Genomic DNA, 7814 nt, shown 5'->3' on the forward strand with positions numbered 1-7814 from the left:
AAAGATATATGCAAATCATTATCAAAAATTCCAAATTGAATATGATCATGCATATCTTAAAATATATATGTAACTCTATATATATACACTTTCATACACTAATTTAGTAAATTATATATAATTTAACAAATTGCAAAATTGAAAGTGACAAAAGTCAATGTCCAACAGTAAGACACTAGTCCACATATAATATACATATTGCATAACAGAGTCATAAAAGTTAACGCAATGTTCATGTCCAGATCTGAATATATACTTCAACAAATGTTGCAACGTTTCATAATTCAAATAAGCTGAAGCGGATAAAAGTTATCATCATTATTCCTAAATACCCTATTTTCATAACCAATAGCATAAACATAAAAATCCCCAAATTTAAAAAAATTATGGTTCATAAAAAATTGGGGGAAAATATCTTTAATGGAGAACCATAAAATTCAGAACTTTAAAGCTCTGATACCACTTTTTAGATATTTCCTAATGATTTGTGAAATGTCAATCCTAGGATCTTGAATCTCATGATTCTCACACATAATATAAAACAAGGATACAAAGTCATATTTGAATCCCTGAATTCATGTTCTCTAATCTACTCATTTGATATACCTTTTGGAAGAGTTTTGGTATGATGTCTTCCTCAACCAAATCCTTAATTCCTTTAAGCCTTCGTTTTCTCTCTGATAGGGAGAGGTGAAAACTATTTATGATTTGGTGTCTTGGGGACCATAATCGTTCCTTATGTGTTAACTTATAGGGTTCTCATTAACCCCTATAGGTCAACCGTTTGGGTATCCACTCATTAAGCTCATATATGTTATCAGTTTCAGATGTCTTATATGTTGTCAATAATTAGATCAATTGTTTTGTAACTCAAATAAATAGCCGATATAATTATATTAAATATATGATGTCCATCTTAATTAGAAATTATGAATTTCTAACATCAAATAGAATAACTATGCTCTGATACCATGTTAAATTTTGGTAAGAGCCATGAAAAAGAAAGCTTCTGGATGAATCAAGAAGTATATGAATGAAAGCTTAAAGAAAGAAGAAAGAAGAATGAGAAACAAAGAGTGTCAAAACTGAGTAACACTTCTCATTCTTTAATTGATTTCTCATTACAGAATTGAATGAGTTACAAAGCTTAGAGGAATACCCCTTTATATACAACAATTACTAAAACAGAAAACAGAATCTGTTAACCAAATAATCGATTAACTCTCTTGATTAATCAATTATCGTACACAGTTCACCTTAAAAACTGAACGACTACACAATTAATCGATTAACTACTGTGTTAATTGATACACAGTTATTCAATTAACTAATTAGCTCTTACACTATTAATCAATTAACTACAATGTTAATTGATTAACTCTTACATAATCTCACTTATTCTATTAAATAATCCAAATTTTCATCTAATAATAGTTCTTATTCATAGTCTACTATTTTATGGTAAGAAACTTGGAATAAATTATTTCCTTAATAATTAAGCTTTAGGTGTAACTTCTTTAGACAATAAGGTTGATTTATTACGACATAGTTTCATGCAGTTTTCATGTTGCAACTTACAACATATTTTGTAGCAATAGTTAAACATCATAGCTATGTAAATTAATCAAGCACCATGCATGCATTCCTAGCAAAAACTGTGACCCTGCAATAATATTTTCAAACATGTTATTTTGCATTAGAAGTTTCAACACTTGAATGGGCAACATCATTTAAAAATAGGAGTGAACCACATTTTCTATATTTTATAATATTATATGGTTGGACATCTAGATTTTTAACGAAACCAGTTAATATATATAAGAAAAAATCTCAAGGGGAGCACCGGCTCACTCTTGTTCCTCCTCTTAAGATTTGCAAGTGTCCCTGAATACCAATCATAATTTCAACTTTAATTATATATTTATAATAATCAATATATATAAATAGTTACTATATATGAATAATATATATAACTATAAAAATAGAAATTTAAGTTATTGTTATAAACCGTAAGTGGCAAATCCAGATACATATGAAGCTATGAACCCACTTGTTTCGCCCACAGTTAGTCAATACAAACATTAAAAATCTACTCCCTTCTTGTTTTATTCATTTTCCCTCTTGGCTTCTTTTTTTCACAAAACAATGCAACCAAATGGCACTTTTGTGTACCACGTGTCAGAACTCACCGTTACAATTTTCATTTGTCTGAGCTAAAAACAAAATAAACAACTGACCCCAAATTCAAGTTTATTTCCTCGTTCTCTCCGTCTTGTTACTTTTCCTCGTTCACAGCCTTTCCTCCTTGAAACTCTCCTTTGTACTTGTTGTACTTCGTTTTGATGCAATTTTGTTTACAATGCATTAATAGATACATGAATAATCCTAATCAAACCAACAAAATCCACCATTTAAATGAAAAACTTTACTTTTAGGGATAAAATTAATTTAAACATGTAGGTTAAGATATATTAAAAATAAATGATAGAGATAAATTCAGTTAAACATGTATGGTGAATAACAATTTAGAGATGTTTTTAATATCTATATTCTGTTAATATGAAAATTATTTAAATTATCATTAGATTATCTACCATTTAGATAAGAGTGCAATTTTTATGTAATACAGTGTAAATATTTATATATATTTACTATATATTAATTATTCATTTGTATTATTTTTTTTAAAAAGTAAATTATGATAAAAATGAATGTTGGATAATTGACTGATAGTATATAAGAGTCAATGATTACTAAGATCAATGATAAATTATACCTTTTAAATGTCTCAATATTTGGATAGGAGTATCAATTGTTCTTCTAAATATTTTATTTTTCTATTTTAATGAATATTATTACATGATATAAAAAAGATTATTAGAGATCAATGATAAATTATACATATTATCCTTACACCTTTGTATGTATATTATTTTCTATATTTTATTATATGTATCGAGTTTAAATAAAGAAAATAATTAATGATTTTGCACGAAAAATAATTGGCGTACGATAGTTGTGTTGCATTTCAGGTATTCATTTACCGAACTCGAGTGGATTGAATTTGCAGGATCGCTCCTTTGCATGTGAAATCGCTTTTGCACACATAATAACATTGCTCCATATTTTGGACGAGGTTACCTACATTGCTCTAATTTTCCACAAACATCATTGTGTCTTCATGATTAAATACTAAGCTTTTTTCTTCTGAAGAACTTACACACACAGCATAATTGGAGAAACAAAAATAAAAGAGAAAATAAAAGAAGGCACTACTAATAATTAAGCTACTAATGAAATTTTTTTCATTTCATTGCATGCATGTCATTACCTATATGAAAAACTGGCTACAAACATCACAATTATGGTCATCAACCACAATTACAATTACTACATTACTAATTGCAATTTTTAAATGTTTTTTTCATATATGTCGAGACATGATTTATGAGACAAAACCAACATTACCAGAAAAGACATTACCAAAACAGGGAGGAACATAAGTATCATTGGCGGTGGAGGAAGTTGTGGCAGCAGCAATGGTAGAACTAGAAGAGCTATGCTCAACACCACCATAAACACCATTGATTTAAACCCAAAGACTTCAACCATTAATGCTTGTTTCTTTAGCTGAATCCAGCAAATGTTCATTGATGTACTAAACTCACCTTTGCAAATCTTTGATCCCACTCACCTACTTCATCCTTCTTGCCCTTCAAATGAAAACCCAGCTGGAGAGTTATGTCTTGAATGTAAACTAGCTTGGAAGCTTTTTATAAGGAAGAAAAATGATTGAGGCCTTACATGGTTTTCTGGGTTGTGGCCCATGCAAAGACCAGTTAAGGACAAATAGAAAAGAAAATTAAAGAAGAGGAGAAATTAATACATGTTCCGCATCAATTATTCCAATTAAATTATCATCATTTGTCTCAAACCTATACTAATTTATCGTAAAAAAGGAGAGAACTTGGAGGGTGATGTGGACATGGAGAAGGATAAGTAACACCAAGAACTCTAAGGTTTAGAAAGGCATATAACAAGGGCAAGAACAATAAAGACCATAGAGGCATTATGAAAAGTTGTGACAGCCCTAATTGAAGCCCAGCCGAAGGAAGAAGACAGAGCCAAGAGTAGCGTTATGCATGGAAGAGTTAGATGACCTAAGCACTAACAAAGTCATGGGCCCATCAAAGGCCTGATCTTATGATCGGGGCAAATTTTGGATTTTCTTACAATTTTCTAAATAATTGGACTTTCACATTTTGAAAAGTGATTATAGACCTTTCTAGACTAAAACATACATTTTTGTTGTGGTTTGTATGTCCTTTCATAGAGTTGGCTCTCCCTTAACCCAAATGACTTAATGGGGGACAATGCATTTATTACTTTCTTAGAACTTGCACTTTCATTAATGAGACTATCTTCTTCTCTTTCTCAACTGCATATAAATGAACTTCCATTTTGATGAATGGACACATCTTAAATTGTAGCTTAAAAATATTGTTTGGTGCATATTGTTAGCATTATTCTCCTTGGTTCTTAGTTGAACCGATTCATGGACTTATCGTTGGACTAATCATCATTCATGTCATCCAAACATTGGGTTATCAATAATCCTTGGTTGTGACCCCACTCAAGTTCTTTATTTCAATTTCTTACCTTCCACAAATCCATCTTCAACCTTATTCGTCATGTTACTGCATGTTAGTTAAATTACCATCTTACACTCATAACACCCAAATATATAAGTTGTCCACTAGAATGATCATTCAATAGGGATCTTCAAAGGAGGTTTACATCAAGTGGTATCTACAACCAACTCTAGGGAGAGCAAGGAAACATCAAGTTTGTTGGTAATACTTTACATTTTGTTGTTTTCTGATTTTCATGTTCTATTTTATGGGTTCCCTTTGAGTTTGTATGTATTGTATTAACCATTGTAAAAGTTAAGCCTTGAAAAATAAGTCGAAATCAAAATAAAAGACAATATATTAACAAACAAACAATAGTGTCGAACGACTCATGTCTTGTTGAAATTTGTGTTTAATTCCATGTAATTTTACTATGTTGAAAGCTGCTTTGAAAACTAAAATTCCGTTTACCAAATTTCCACCAAAATTTTGGATTATTCAATCCTATTTTTTTTCACTTAATCATTTAGCTCAGAACTTTGGGAGAATATACGAGTGGTAAAAGCTAAGAGTATACATTATTGAAAAAGTCAAAAAATAGTGCATACACTTAAGAGAGTGAGGTGAGGATATATTTTGTATTTTCTAACATCTTGTTGCAGCATATCAGAAGAAAATAGTTGTGATCTAGGTGAAGGAGGTTTGAGCCCTTTCCAAATGATAGCAAATTTTTTGAAAGACTCCTAAGACTACAAGCGAACCAATTCCATGAGGAGTTGCAATGAAGAGATGATGAACTTCCAGATGGAAGGATGAGAAGGTAGAGAAGATATGATCTTGAGGAGGTCCCAAGACAAAACCAGATGGAGAGAATCAAACTTAACATTTCACCCTTCTAAGGGAGGAATGATTTGGAGGCATACTTGGAGTTGGAGCTAAAAAAGTTCCATATCTTCTCGTGTAACAATTACACAAAAGAACAAAAGGTGAAGCTTCAAAGTGGAACAAATATCATAAATTTTTCTGGATATGCATTGATTTAGTGGAACAAATATCAATGAGAGAGGATGCAAGAGGAAGAGCCAGTAGTAGATACTTTGTAGAAGATGTTGCATATAATGGGAAAGAGGTATGTGCCTTCAAGCTATAACGGGAAGCTTTAGCTTAAGCTTAAGCTTCAAAGTGGTGCAAGTGGCAAAATTGGAAAAAAGTGCTTCAAATGTCAACAAAGAGGTTATCAAGATTTTGAATGTCCAACCGCCATCGTTGTCAAAGACAATGGGTAATATACTAGTGAGTCATATAATAGGGAGTGAGAATATATTGACAGTGAGGAAGAAGTTCACCCTATGAGTGGAGATCTCTTCATTATTAGGATACTTTTGGGTATTCGAGTAAGAGATGATGAGAATTCTCAGAGTGAGAATATTTTCCATACTAGGTGCTTAGTGAGTGGGAAAACTTGTTAACTAATACTTGATGGGGGTAATTGTAACAATATGGTGAGTTCTAGACTAGTTTCAAAACTGAAAATTCCTATTAGACCACATCTCATACCATGTAAGCATCAATGGCTTAGTGGGGATGGGGAGGTGCGATTGAGTGAGCTAATCGAACAAGAATTATCCATAGGGGGTTATAGTGACAAAGTTTTGTGTGATTTAGTACACATGGAAGCTAGTCATGATATAATGGACATACATACAAAATCTCTTATAGGCACCAAAATAGGAAAATCATACTTATGCCCCTTAGTCCTAGGGAAGTGTGTGATGATCAAGTCAAAATGAGATAGAAAATTAACATGCGAGAAAAGTGATGAGGAGTCCACATAGAAATGGGGGAATTAATATAAAATGAGTGAACCCCATGAGAGAAAGAATGGTTTCTTAGTTGTAGAGAGTGAAGTAAAGAGTAAATTGTGTAACTATAACATGACAAACTAAGAGGGAGTGAATTAGTTTTTTGCACAATCAAGGATTTTTGCAACTTTAAAACAATTAGAGTGTAGCGTAGCAGAAATATAAGTTGCAGAAAATCAAAGTACATAAATGAAAGTGAAGAGTATAAGGAATAATAGAGATATACCAGTTTTTATATTAGTTCACCTTCTTGTCACTTGAATGCTACTCCTAGTCATCTTGCTTACATAAGAGATTTTAATGATTTGGTGAGTTGTACTTACAAATCTCACCCTCAGATTCTAAGTACAGAACACAATCACCATAATATCATAACCTTAGAAGAACACATCTTCTAAGTATATCTCTTCCATTTTCTATCACATCCTATGGTCAAAAGTTTACAACAATTTGACAAAGTATGAAGAATGTATCTAGGGCTAGATTGCATAAATAATTTGACACTTCTAAACTTGAAATCCTTTTGGTCTTTCACTATGAATAACACAATATGCTCAAGTGTTTAAGTGCATGAAAACTTAGAATGAAACACTTGACAACAACTCATAAAATTCTGAAAGTTTATCACAAAGTTGCTTGCAAAAAGAGTTAGAAGATTGATAAAGTTGTATGTAAGATTGGTGTAAGAAATGGAGTGTCTAAAAGTTGACTTTAATTAAGCTTCCAACCAACTATCATATCCCTAAGTGAAGGTAGAAGACGTTTAGAATGACATCCATTCATTTTGGATGAAAGATGCTAGTTAAGATTTGAAAATATGGTGTAAGAACTCTTACTAACTGGTTATTCTATTGGGTAACCAATTACCCAGAGTTATGTCCAAATGAGTAATTATTTACTCCAATGAGAAATTAGTTACTATGTGTAGAAAATGTAGGATAACCGATTACTCCATTTGGGTAACCTGTTATCCAGTCCCAGTAGCTTGTTACTCAGTTCAAGTAACCTATTTCTCAGGTCTAGTAACTTGTTACTTAGCTTTTTGAAAATTAAGAATTTATCGTATTACAATTGTATTGCTCGAGATGTACTTAATAAACCCAAGTTAAAACCCTCAAATAGTATCTGAAATCTGGCTTCCACACTCAACCCATTGCCTTGTGTTGAGCGCATCACTTCGACTAGCCAAGCTCGACCTTTTAGCGCACCAACTTGCATTGGGTGCCCATCTTGCGTTGAGTGCACCTAACTTTTCCGCTTGGTGCAGGTCCTTCTACACCTGAGCGAGACTTTTGTGTCAAGTGCAGAAATCATCTACTGT

At 32.0% G+C, this 7814-nt stretch overlaps 1 long non-coding RNA gene across 1 annotated transcript; it reads right to left on the bottom strand.

The window, feature by feature from the left end:
- LOC109329133 lies at positions 3283-4094 on the bottom strand. Its single transcript, XR_002105520.1, has 2 exons — positions 3660-4094; positions 3283-3624 (listed from the first exon to the last, which is right to left on the bottom strand). It is a non-coding gene; the product is annotated as an uncharacterized LOC109329133 (long non-coding RNA).

This window comes from Lupinus angustifolius, chromosome LG02 (assembly GCF_001865875.1).
Source record: "Lupinus angustifolius cultivar Tanjil chromosome LG02, LupAngTanjil_v1.0, whole genome shotgun sequence".
NCBI classification, from domain to species: Eukaryota; Viridiplantae; Streptophyta; class Magnoliopsida; order Fabales; family Fabaceae; genus Lupinus; species Lupinus angustifolius.